At 43.8% G+C, this 14,469-nt stretch overlaps 1 long non-coding RNA gene across 1 annotated transcript in view; it reads right to left on the bottom strand.

Annotated features, from left to right (window-relative positions):
* Nucleotides 1-11,472, bottom strand: part of LOC138297444 (uncharacterized) — a 28,064-nt gene extending 16,592 nt beyond the window's left edge. Inside the window, exon 1 of the long non-coding RNA XR_011204109.1 lies at nucleotides 11,407-11,472. This is a non-coding gene — a long non-coding RNA (uncharacterized lncRNA). The remainder of the gene's footprint in view (nucleotides 1-11,406) is intronic.
* Nucleotides 11,473-14,469: the final 2,997 nt, after the last annotated feature.

Genomic DNA, 14,469 nt, shown 5'->3' with positions numbered 1-14,469 from the left:
CCTGCCAAAATACTGGAGACAGCAATCAACGCACAACTACGGAATTTCATTGAGGCCAACAACTCACTGGACAGCTCCCAGTCCGGTTTCCGCAGCAATCACAGCACAGAGATAGCACTCCTGGCAGCCACCTATGACATCCGATTACTCTTAGACCGCAGCCACACCGCAGCACTCATACTCCTCGACCTCTCAGCAGCTTTCGACATGGTCTCCCACAGCACTCTGCGCACCAGACTCCACGACATAGGAAACCACAGAAGAGCCCTGGAATGGATCCACTCCTTCCTTTCCGGGAGGATCAAACTCCCGCCATACACCTCCAGACCCACAGGAGTCAACTGCAAAGTGCCCCAAGGATCCTCACTGAGTCCAATACTGTTTAACTTATACATGGCCCCTCTTGCTGCCATCGTCAGAAGCCACGGTATGAACATCGTGTCATGTGCTGATGACACACAACTCATCATTTCCCTCACCTTAGACCCATACACGGCCAAAATAAAACTTTCAAGCAGGAATGGAAGCCGTTGCCACCTGGATGAGAGAAAGCTGCCTCAAGCTCAACTTCGAGAAGACGGAGCTCATCATCTTCGGAAACGCCACTTCAGCTTGGGACGACTCTTGGTGGCCTACATCCCTTAGCGCCCCCCCGCGTCAACCAAGCACACCCGCAACTTAGGAATCATCCTCGACTCCTCCCTATCTATGACCCGCCAGGTAAACACTGTCACCTCCTCCTGCTGGCACACACTCAGCAAACTCAGGAAGATCTTCAGATGGATCCCAACAGACTGTCACAGGACAGTCACCCATGCCTTAGTCAAGAGAATGCTCGACTACGGCAACGCCCTCTATGCCTGCACCTCAACTAGGAACATCAAAAAACTTCAATTCATCCAGCGAATCACCTTCAAGCTTCTCACCCACAGGTACAAGGCCATACACAACACCAGACCAGCCTACCTTAACCACTCCATCTCATTCCACACCCCCGTCAGATCCCTCCGTTACGCCCAGAAAGCACTGGCCACTATTCCTCGCGTCCACAAAACTACCGCCGGAGGACGATCCTTTACCTACACAACAGCGAAAAGCTGGAACAACCTCCCCCTGCACCTCAGACAAAGCCCGTCATTCACTATCTTCAGGAAGAACCTCAAGACATGGCTTTTTGGATGAGGGCCCTCCTCCCCCCCCCCCCCAACACCTTGAGACCCTAACGGGTGAGGAGCCACGCTTTACAAATACTGATTGATTGAACAACATATTTCCTTCAACAAGCGCTCCCCTGAAAATTAGGAGATTGGAAATAGAGCAAGTTTATCAGAACTATTATTGGCAAGACATTACGCCCGAACACAATAAGCCCTTTAGTCAAGTTGATTGTTTTTGAGTTTGGACATTGTTTCAGAGACTGTGAAAGTATTGTAAAAAGAGGAAGAGCCTTGTTCAGCCATATAGAAATGTATGCACAATGTGTCAACATTAACTGACATTATACAATGTAAAATAGATTATGCAAGTTCAATGTATTAATGAAGTAATTCTTTTGCAGTCCAGAACCCTAAAAAAACAAAAGAACCCAGTATTTTGAGAAATAAGAAGTCCTGATGCCCAACAAGACACACAGTCCAGGGTCCAGCAGTCCAATTCTGCAGTCCACAAAGCTGAACCTGGTATTTTCTCTTTTTCTCTTCCCAAAACCCCCTCCCCTTGAGGACTTGCGAGAGGGCAATGTACTCTTCATCGTGGTCACATTAGTTCTCACCGGGATTGGGGAATTGTCATCACCCCATCAGAACGGCTGGAATTCAGGTGAGTGGCTCGCACAAAACAAAAAGCCAAGCCACAACCTTAAAGTTCCCTTGCAGACGAGGTCATCATGGATCACAAGTCTGTAACTAATTCAGATCATTTAACCCCTACTGAGCAGTTAGCAGTTATAGTACAAGATTTACAGGAACAAGTTCTGAAATTATGAACAGAGAATCAAGAGCTCAGGGAGACTCTAACACGTGCCACATCCTTCACGCAATGGAGGGATCCCTCAGGTCCAAGGCCCATTAATATTCTCCCAAATGTTGGTACTCAACCCTCCACTTCCACTCCTGCTAATCCCTCTGACCACAATCTACATATAACAGCAACCACTCCGACATCTGTGCCGTTAGCCAACCCAGAAAAATTCACTGGGGATAGTTCTCACTTTGCTGCTTTCATGAGCCAATGCCAATTGCATTTTATGTGTAAATATCAAATATTGGCATCTGATGCTGCTATGGTAGCTTTTGTAGTTTCCTATTTTGGTGGTGTTTCCGCCAATTGGTGTATTCCACTTATCAAAAACAATTATCCAGTCCTATATCATTTTGCCGCCATTAAGGCAGCCCAAACGCAACTGTTTGCTAAATGTTTTTTTATCCAGTATTGTGATAAAAAATTATTACATTTACGACAAGGGTCCAAGGACCTCCTCTCTTACATTACTACTTTGAATTGGTTAATTACTGAGACTAGAATGGCTGAAAAACAATTTCCTCACTTTTTTACAGAGGCCTGAGGGATGATTTAAAAGATAGTTTAGCCCATATCGTTGAATTACTAGAAGATTGAGCTGAATTTATTAATTTAGTATTGAGACTAGATCATCGGTTAGGGGAAAGGTAATTTGAACATCCTCGGAGTGAACCAAGGGTAGTTGTTTTAAAAACAGATAAAAAAGAAATCAAAGAAAAAGCACAGGAGCCAGAACCCATGCAAATTGGGGGCGTTAGAAGCTCTTTATCTATTGGAGAGAAGGCATGGTGCCATAAGGCCAGTCTGTGTCTATATTGTGGTAAATCCGGTCACTTTCCACGAGGCTGCACAGTTAAACCTAAAAAGAAAAAAGCTGTTGCTAGTTTGAGTGTTCCCGAACTGCAGCAGGAAAACTAATGATCTTGGAGAGAAATGAGATTGCCTCTCCGAGAGGGTCCCTTTACCAGATCTCACAATACTTGACTAGTGTCCTAAACCGTGTACCTAGAAACCTGACCATTAGAGTAACCCTCATTCTATCACCTCAGAATAGACAAAGGGGGTCATTATGACCCCGGCGGTGAGTGTTAATGTGGCGGTATGACTGCCAATAGGCTGGCGGTACACACCGCCACATTATTAGATTGGCGGGTTGGCTGCAGCCAACCCGCCACTTCTCCACTCATACCGCCATGGCAGTATGAGCCGCCGTGTTGGAGATGTGTATCTCCAGTCCGGTGGCTGGCATAATACCATCGGCGGCATTATGAGCCTGCCTACCACCATGGTTTCCATGGTGTTAGCAACACCACGAAAACCATGGCTGTAGGCCCTACCGGTGACAGGGAATTGCTACCCTGTCACTGGTAGGCGGCTACCTCACCACCCAACACTCACCTGACACCTCCCCTCCATCCAAACACCCCCCACTCCCTCCAATCCTCACAGACACACCCACACCCTCCGATCCTCACACACACCTCCACCCCTCCAATCCTCAGACACACACCCCTCTCCCCCATACACGCACACACCCACAGACACGCACGACACATACACCCAATCACTCACACTGGCATACACACATTCATACACACACTGGCATACACGCATTCATACACGCATACATCCAGACATGCTCACACACATTCTTACAACGATCACACTGCCATGCAGACACGCACTCACTTCACCATTCTTAGATGCATTCACTAACACACATACAACCACGCAAACAACACAATACACACAGACACGTTCACACACTCACTCACACATTCATGCACACACTCAGACACACACACACAACACCCCCCATCCCCCCACCCCCCCTCTCGGAAGCCTGACTTACCTTGAACGAGGAGGGGTGCTGCTACCGCCAGCAGCGCCCCACAAGCTGAATTGTCATAATACAGCTGGCGGTGTTCTACTGGCGAGGCGGTGCTGGTGGTAGCAGCACCACCTTACCACTGTCCACCTCCATGAGCACTGCCAGATTTCCACACTTCTTGTGGTGGAAGTCCGGCAGTGCTCATAATATGGCAGACAGATGGCGGTATTTTGATGTCCGGCACCGCAGTGGTAGGCATTTTGTACCGCCGATGTCATAATGACCACCATAGTCTGCCAGTGCTCATAGACTCAGGTACTACAGGCAACTTCCTTGATCTGGCCCTAGCAGCCAGCTGGGAGTGTCACATGTTACCAAGGCAGTACCCACACCCGTTAGGGCAGTTGATGTCTCAGCCTTGGCCTTATTCGGTTTCACACTAATCCGTTAACCACAGTATGTGACAATGGTCATACAGAAGATACAGACTGTCTTAATTGATACCCCCACCTTTAGCGTTATTTTTGGTATAACTGTCTAGAATGCCATAATCCTAAAATTTACTGGGTTTCTTGAACATTGGGGGCGTTAGAAGCTCTTTATCTATTGGAGAGAAGGCATGGTGCCATAAGGCCAGTCTGTGTCTATATTGTGGTAAATCCGGTCACTTTCCACGAGGCTGCACAGTTAAACCTAAAAAGAAAAAAGCTGTTGCTAGTTTGAGTGTTCCCGAACTGCAGCAGGAAAACTAATGATCTTGGAGAGAAATGAGATTGCCTCTCCGAGAGGGTCCCTTTACCAGATCTCACAATACTTGACTAGTGTCCTAAACCGTGTACCTAGAAACCTGACCATTAGAGTAACCCTCATTCTATCACCTCAGAATAGACAAAGGGGGTCATTATGACCCCGGCGGTGAGTGTTAATGTGGCGGTATGACTGCCAATAGGCTGGCGGTACACACCGCCACATTATTAGATTGGCGGGTTGGCTGCAGCCAACCCGCCACTTCTCCACTCATACCGCCATGGCAGTATGAGCCGCCGTGTTGGAGATGTGTATCTCCAGTCCGGTGGCTGGCATAATACCATCGGCGGCATTATGAGCCTGCCTACCACCATGGTTTCCATGGTGTTAGCAACACCACGAAAACCATGGCTGTAGGCCCTACCGGTGACAGGGAATTGCTACCCTGTCACTGGTAGGCGGCTACCTCACCACCCAACACTCACCTGACACCTCCCCTCCATCCAAACACCCCCCACTCCTTCCAATCCTCACAGACACACCCACACCCTCCGATCCTCACACACACCTCCACCCCTCCAATCCTCAGACACACACCCCTCTCCCCCATACACGCACACACCCACAGACACGCACGACACATACACCCAATCACTCACACTGGCATACACACATTCATACACACACTGGCATACACGCATTCATACACGCATACATCCAGACATGCTCACACACATTCTTACAACGATCACACTGCCATGCAGACACGCACTCACTTCACCATTCTTAGATGCATTCACTAACACACATACAACCACGCAAACAACACAATACACACAGACACGTTCACACACTCACTCACACATTCATGCACACACTCAGACACACACACACAACACCCCCCATCCCCCCACCCCCCCTCTCGGAAGCCTGACTTACCTTGAACGAGGAGGGGTGCTGCTACCGCCAGCAGCGCCCCACAAGCTGAATTGTCATAATACAGCTGGCGGTGTTCTACTGGCGAGGCGGTGCTGGTGGTAGCAGCACCACCTTACCACTGTCCACCTCCATGAGCACTGCCAGATTTCCACACTTCTTGTGGTGGAAGTCCGGCAGTGCTCATAATATGGCAGACAGATGGCGGTATTTTGATGTCCGGCACCGCAGTGGTAGGCATTTTGTACCGCCGATGTCATAATGACCACCATAGTCTGCCAGTGCTCATAGACTCAGGTACTACAGGCAACTTCCTTGATCTGGCCCTAGCAGCCAGCTGGGAGTGTCACATGTTACCAAGGCAGTACCCACACCCGTTAGGGCAGTTGATGTCTCAGCCTTGGCCTTATTCGGTTTCACACTAATCCGTTAACCACAGTATGTGACAATGGTCATACAGAAGATACAGACTGTCTTAATTGATACCCCCACCTTTAGCGTTATTTTTGGTATAACTGTCTAGAATGCCATAATCCTAAAATTTACTGGGTTTCTTGAACAGTCACCTTGGACTCCCCCATCTGAATGACCACACATGCTATCAAGAAGCCTGCTGTCCTGTGACACTCCTACATTGTGCTGCAACCAATGACCCATCTCCCACTATTCTACTAGAAGAATATCAGGATTTCCCAATTGTCTTTGACCCAGTGAAAGCAACCCAGTTGCCACTCCATAGGGTTTATGATTGTCGGATAGACCTAGTTCCTGGAGCAGTCGTTCCTTGTATTAGAATATATGCATTAACAGAACCTAGAATCAATATCTGTGCAAGTATTTGGATGAGTTGTTGCATTTGGAGATTATAAGACATTCTACTTCTATTTCATCGCCTCTTTTCTTCGCGGCAAAAAAATCTGGAGATTTGCGGGCTTGTATTGATTACAGAATCGTTAAATAAAGCAACCATCAAAAATCGTTACTCCTTGCCTCTGATACCGGTCCTGTTGGACCAAGTCCGGGAGTTCACCATTTACACCAAGCTAGACTTGCACAGTGCATATCATCTGATCCGTGTCAAGGAAGTAGATGAATGGAAGATCGCCTTTTGGACAAAGTTTGGTGTGTTTGGATACACCATGAACCCCTTTGGGCTTTGCAACACCACTGCGGCATTACAATACTTTATCATCAACGTATTACATGAGTTCCTAGAATGTTTTCACTGTCGTCTCTATAGATGCCATCATGATATTCTCTAAAAATAAGCAGGAACAAGCTCAGCTCATTAGGGCCAATCTGCAACAACTTTGTGATAACTCCCGGTATGCCAAATTAGAAAAATTGACATTTAACACTGACTCAATAGAGATCCTTGGATATCACTTATTACCCAGATTACCTATCATGGAAAAAGGTAGACACTATTCTTTCATGGACGACCCCTACATCTTTCAAGAATGTCCAAAAGACCCTTGGTTTCGCTAATTTTTATAAGCGCTTCATCCCACAATTCTCACAAATAGTGGTCCCTATAAACACCTTATTGAAGAAGGGACAATCATTTTACTGGTCTCAAGCAGCGGAACATGCCTTCACAGCTCTCAAAAAAAGTTTCACCTCTGCTACCATTATACACCACCCAGATCCTGAGCAGCCATTTTATGTTGAAGCTAATGCTTCTCAATTCGTTCTGGGAGGTGTGTTATCGCAAAAACAAGCACAAACAAGGCATCTCCATCCTGTAGCCTTTTATTCTAAAAAAAATCCTTTCAGCTGAACAAAATTATACCATTGCTGAAAGAGAACTATTAGCTATTAAAACAGCATTTACTGAGTAGTGACATAATTTGCTGGGAGCAAAGCACACTGTCACCTTCTACACTGACCATAAACATTTTCAGTTCTTTAGTTCAGTCAAGGATTTGACCCCTAGAAAAATGCGCTGGCTTCACTTCTTCAGCAATTTTGATATTAATATCACATACAGACCAGGGGACCTTCAGAAGATATGTTGTCACGTATAGGGCACCTAGAGGATGCTAGTTATTGTAGCCCTACCAGTATAATACCTGCAGGCAAAGTGCTAGCTCTAACCACAATAGATACCTTTATGGATAATGTCAAGATGGCATCTCATGACCTCCCCCCTTAACAGTGGCTCAGAAAACCATATAATACGATTGAACAGGACTATTACTTACATGCAGAAAAATTGTACATTCTAATGCAGGAATTGCAGCATCAAGTACTAGTCTGGAGTCATGATTCTGCTCTGGCTGGACACCCAGATATACAAAAGACTTTAGAAAACTTTTTAATGAAAATTTTGGTGGAAATCCATGCACCAAGATTTTTATGACCATGTAAATTCATGCCCGACCTGTGCTCGGAACAAATCCTCACATCTAGCTCCCGCTGGTCTTCTCCAACCCTTGCCAGTTCCCTCTAAATCATGGCACATAGTCAGCATGGATTTCATTACAGACTTACCAGAATCTAACAAATATACTACTGTGTTAGCTGTAGTAGACCTCTTGTCAAAAATGGCACATTTCGTGCCACTCAAGCACTCTAGTCCTACACCATATAATCAAACTCCATGGCTTGCCCATGAAAATTATCTCTGATCGTGGGGGTTAATTCACATCAGGATTCTCAAGGCCTTTTGTTCTAGACTTGGCATAGAAATGGCCCTATTCACTGGTTACCACCCTCAAATGGAAGGTCAAACGGAGACAGTTAACCAGACATTAGAAACAACACTCAGGAGCCTCCTGTCCTCACTAACAGGGACTTGGCCTTACCATTGGCAGAACTCACATATAATAACTCGATCCACTCAGGGTTAGGGTGCTCACCATTTTATTTTCTCACCGGCACCCATCCCCGTAATCTTCCAGGAACCCTTCCAGTCCCCTCCGTCACTGAATGATTAAAGATTTTACAGGACATCCAATGGAAAGCAAAAAACAAGCTAGCTAAACACAAGACCCAAATGAAATTACAAATTGGAGATTTAGCATGGTTCTCTACTCGTAACATTACCCGAGCAGGTCCCAGAAAACTGCAACCACATTATCTAGGACCTACAATACAACAGACAAGGTGGTTGATGCTATGGAGTTCGCATATCCAATTCAATGTCTGTATAAAGGTTTGAGGAAAAATCCTTGGGCCCATATTTATACTTTTTTAGTGCTGTTTTTGCGCCGCTTTTTTACCCAAAAACCGCACAAACTTACAAAATACGATTGTATTATGTACGTTTGCGCCGCTTTTGCGTCAAAAAGTGGCGCAAATGCGGTGCTAAAAAAGTATAAATATGGGCCTTAGTCTTTGCAAAAACGAATAGCGAGAGTGCCAACCTAGTGTAACACCCAACCACCCCGGGTATCAAAATGCTGATTGGGAGGCCAATCAGAATTGAAAACTGTCAATGTATACCAGGGCACAGTGATGTAGTCCAGAAATATTCGTCCAACTGGAAGAGTAAATTCAGAGTCCAAAAACACGTTATTGGAGTTGATAGGAGTTTATTCCTGTTAAACATTGATGTATCCAAAAACAGCTGACACGTGTTTCGTCAGATTGACTTTCTCAAGGCTGCAGATCAAATAGGCAAGAAAAAGGATGGCAATGAGAACATTGTAGATGGTAGGAGGGGATTCTTATCATATAGTGTGAAAAGTTAGAAAGAGAAAAAAGCTCTTGTGGTGATCATGCCATCTGTCAAGCTGGCTACTGTGTCTATGGAAAGTGGTTGATACTGAACAAATTTCGTGTATGGTGGAGACCAGAGAAGAGAAAGAGGTTATGCAAGACACAGATACAGTGCAATGGAATCATTGAATGTGCATGTATTATAACCCCTATTGTAGTTATACTGCCACCATGATACCAGTGAAGCATTAAAACACTTTTCGAGATGTTAAACATACCTAAAACGTATTATTAGAAGATAGTATTGAGAAGTGTTGGGCAGTATATATGCCCTCAGTTGCAATGGAAGGATGTGTCTAAGAGATCTTGTGCATACGGTTATTGTTAAGTCAGACCGGATTCTCTGTTGTCTTTTCAAAGAATGCATCCGTAGGAAATGGCCATGATAAGCCTAAAAAATACTCTAAAGAGTAAGTCGAGAGGTCCAAGTATTATAAGTATTAAAAACAAAGGGCCGTATTTATACTCCGTTTGCGCCGAATTTGCGTCGTTTTTTTCGACGCAAATTCGACGCTAAACTAACGCCAACTAACGCCATATTTATACTATGGCGTTAGAGGCGTATAGCGCCAAAGTTCCCGGAATGTGCGTCATTTTTTAGCGTGAACCCCTTCCTTGCGTTAATGATATGCAAGGGAGGCGTTCCCGTCTAAAAAATGACTCCCAGGTCTTTACGTGGTATTTATACTCCCGGGCAAAAGAGACGCCCGGGAGTGGGCGTGGCTAAAAACGGCGCATTTGCGCCGCTTTTTAACGCCTGGGTCAGGCATGGCGTTAAGGGACAAGTGGGCTCAAAATGAGCCCAGAGTGCCCTCCCCTGCCCCCAGGGACCCCCCCTGCCACCCTTGCCCACCCCAGGAGGACACCCAAGGCTGGAGGGACCCACCCCAGGGACATTCAGGTAAGTTCAGGTAAGTATTTTTTTATTTTTTTTAAATATTTTTTTTTGGCATAGGGGGGCCTGATTTGTGCCCCCCTACATGCCACTATGCCCAATGACCATGCCCAGGGGACAGAAGTCCCCTGGGCATGGCCATTGGGCAAGGGGGCATGACTCCTATCTTTACAATGATAGGAGTCATGTTGATGGGGGATGGGCGTCGTTAAAAAATGGCGCAAGTCGGGTTAAGACGATTTTTTTGCCTCAACCTGACTTGCCCCATTTTAAGACGCCCTAACGTCATTTTTGCCCAACGCCGGCGCTGCCTGGTCTACGTGGTTTTTTTCCACGCACACCAGGCAGCGCCGGTCTGCTTGCGCCGGCTAACGCCATTCCATAAATACGGCGCCCGCATGGCGCTTCAGAATGGCGTTAGACGGCGCAAAATTTTTTGACGCTAAACTGCGTTAGCGCAGTTTAGCGTCAAAAAGTATAAATATGGGCCAAAGTGGTGTAAATCTATAGTGTCCCATAAAAGGTAAGTATATTATCACAAAAAATGAAGAGTCTGGAGAAAATTCACTGAGTATAACATATCTACAGGACTGTAAGCCATAATAGATAACAAAAAAACGAATGATTATGCTGGGTCATTAAATATGTCATACAACGTGCCATAGCGGAGCTATTGTGCTAGTTGGCAACACCTAATTGTTCATGTAATTACCATGTGGTTAATAGAAATTGGAATGGAAAGAAAGTAAACATTACGCATTTTTATTATGCCCATGCCGTAAAGCCTTGATACTGGATTGTTTAAAAAAAGTATCTTATATTAGTAGGCATTTCTAGATGTAAGACGCTAACAACCAACATTATCGGCAATAGCGTATGGTAAAAACATTGAAAAAAGGAACACAAAATTGCCACGCAGGAGTAGAAAAAAGATGATAAATATAAATATATATTGCCCGTTCTTCTGTTTGTAAACAGGGGCATCAACAGATGTTAATCATTACTACTGAGAGGCTTCGGCAATAAGGTAGAACAAAAACGGTTGTCAGCAGCATGTATTGCTAAGCAAAGTAGAAAGGAAAGAGGTGTTAACCTCGTTCGTGTAGTCAACAGGCCCACCTAATTGACAATAACCTGAAAGGCTTCGAAAACAGAATAGTGCAAAAAAGGTAGTTAGCGACACAAGTTGCCGAGCAGTGACAGAGTTGAGAGAGGTGTGACCTCGTACCTTTGTTCGTACAGTCAGCGTGCTCACCTGATTAGCAGTATCCTGTGCCATGTAGAATGTAACGGTCGCGTTCGGTACGTGCGTGAGTGGGTGTGCCATTTATGTAAAATCAAAGTGATAGAAAGAGGACTGGCCAAAGGAAAGTAAAAGAAAAAGAATGGGCGCCATCTTACAGTGAACTAATTGGGTAAAACACAATGAAATTGGTGGTTCGTACCGAAAAATGTGAGAAAACATGGTGAGAAAATAATCTGATCACATTCAAAAGGAGCATTACATTGAATTCCTTAGTATGGGAAATATAATAATTTAGATCAGAACTGAAACAAAAACAGCAGTCATGGTCAAAGAAAAAAGATATATTCAAGCGACAGATCATTTACAGATAGGAGAACCAAGCACTGGTTTAGTCCATATATAAAGGCATATGAAGCACAGACTAGCATGTATGGTCAATAGACGGGAGTTAATCCATATAATTCCTCATTGTTAGGCTTAATCTAAAAAAAACATTTTTTATGTAAAATGCATTAAGTGCATATATTGGAAAGAAGGTAAGAGAGACAATGTCGGCAATTGGTGCCATTAGTTAAAGAAAAACATGTAGGTCTTTTTCAATATTTTATCCCTCCTCCACCGTCCTGATTTTGATAATCCAATTACTTTCCAGACGTCTCAGGGTCAGTGTTCCATTGCCAACCCGTGGTAAGGTATTTACAGCATCTATTCTATGTGCAGTAATTCCTAAGATTTCACATTGGCCGTGTAGTGTGTAGCAAAAGGGTAGTTGGTGTTTGTGCGGATAGCCCTTATGTGTTCCTGGATTCCCTCCTTCAGTGATCTGATGGTACTGCCAACATAGATACGGCTACATAAATATATAAGGCAATATACAACAAATTTGGTGTTACAGTTAATAAACTTGTGAATTTTATATGAAGTCTTGGTGTTGTATTGAAAGCTGACCATCTTATCTTTTATGTAACAACATATGCTGCAGTGGCCACACTTGTAGGGGCCATTTGGTGGTTTAGGTAACCATGTATCCGTGATGTCAGGTAGTATAAAACTATGACACAAAGAGTCCCGTAGTGTGCGACCTCTGCTATAGGTGATATTTGGTCTACTGGTGAGAACCTTTTTGAGAGTATTATCTGCTAGTAGGAAGGACCAATGTTTATGTTAAATTTTATAGATCTGTGGACTTAATGCACTGTGGGAAGTGATTAGAGATAATTTGCTGAATGTTTTGTCCTTTTTGGATGTAGTCAAAAAATCTGATCGTTTGGTATTGTTGATTCTGTTGCTAGTTTTGCATAGAATACTTTGGGGATATCCCCTTTGTATGAAACGTTGTTTCATTTGATTGAGTTCTTTTAGCAAAACATTGTTGTCACTACAATTTCATCTAATCCTAGTGATTTCTCCAAAGGGGATAGCTCTAATTCGTGAGGTGGGATGAAAACTCTTTGCATGCAATAAAGCATTGCAGGTTGTCGGTTTTCTATATAGTTTAGAGCACATTTTATTTTGCTTGATATACAGAGTAAGGTCCAGAAAATTGGTTAGTTTTTACAATTGATATTTCATTCCGTGTATTAACAAGATTCTGTGGGTGATTTTTTAATACTTCTGATTGAGAGAAGTCGATCTTGTCGTGACCCCCTCTCGTTCTTTCTCTAAGTCTTCAACTCTTGTTTTTCCGGCTCCTACAAGTGTGGCCACTGCAGCATATGTTGTTACATAAAAGATAAGATGGTCAGCTTTCAATACAACACCAAGACTTCATATAAAATTCACAAGTTTATTAACTGTAACACCAAATTTGTTGTACATTGCCTTATATGTATATGTAGCCATATCTATGTTGGCAGTACCATCAGATCACTGAAGGAGAGAATCCAAGAACACATAAGGGCTATCCGCACAAACAACACCAACTACCCTTTTGCGACACACTACAACGTGAAATCTTAGGAATTACTGCACATGGAATGGAAGCTATAAATACCTTACCACAGGACGGTAATAGAGCACTGACCCTGAGACATCTGGAAAGTAATTTGATTATCAAGCTCATGGCGGTGGAGGAGGGATAAAATATTGAAAAAGACCTACATGTTTTTATTTATCTAATGGCACCAATTGCCGACATTGTCTCTCCTATCTTCTTTCTAATCTATGCACTTAATGCATTTTACATAAAACATTTTTTTAGATTAAGCCTAACAATAAGGAATTATATGGATTAACTCCCATCTATTGAACATACATGCTAGTCTGTGTTACATATGCCTTTATGTATGGACTAAATCAATGCTTGGTCCTCCCATCTGTGAATGATCTGTCGCTTGAATGATATCTTTTGTCTTTGACCATGACTGCTGTTTCTCTTTCTTTTCTGATCTAAATATTATATTTCCCATGCTCAGTAATTCAATGTAATTTTCCTTTTGAATGCAATCAGATTATTTTCTCACCATGTTTTCTCACATTTTTTAATACAAACCACCAATTTCATTGTGTTTTACCCAATTAATTCACTGTAAGATGGCGCCCATTCTTTTTCTTTTACTTTCCTTTGGCTAGTCCTCTTTCTATCACTTTGATTTTACATAAATGGCACACCCACTCACGCACGTACCGAACACAACTGTTACATTCTAGATGGTACAGGATACTGCTAATCAGGTGAGCACACTGATTGTAAGGACGGAGGTACGAGGGCAACACCTCTCTCCACTCTGTCACTGCTCGGCAACTCGTGCCGCTAACTACCGTTTTTGCACTATTCTGTTTTCAAAGCCTTTCAGGTTATTGTCAATTAGGTGGGCCTGTTGACTACACAAACGAGGTTAACACCTCTTTCCTTTCTACTTTGCTTAGCAATACATGCTGCTGACTACTGTTTTTGTTCCACCTAATTGCCGAAGTCTCTCAGTAGTCATGACTAACATCTGTTGATGCCCATGTTTACAAACAGAAGAACGGGGCAATATATAATTATATTTATCATCTTTTTTCTACTCCTGCTTGGCAATTTTGGGTTCCTTTTTCAGCGTTTTTACCATACACTATCGTCGATAAATG

This window comes from Pleurodeles waltl, chromosome 5 (genome assembly GCF_031143425.1).
Source record: "Pleurodeles waltl isolate 20211129_DDA chromosome 5, aPleWal1.hap1.20221129, whole genome shotgun sequence".
Classification (NCBI taxonomy): domain Eukaryota; kingdom Metazoa; phylum Chordata; class Amphibia; order Caudata; family Salamandridae; genus Pleurodeles; species Pleurodeles waltl.
This window is presented reverse-complemented; position numbering and strand designations above follow the sequence as displayed.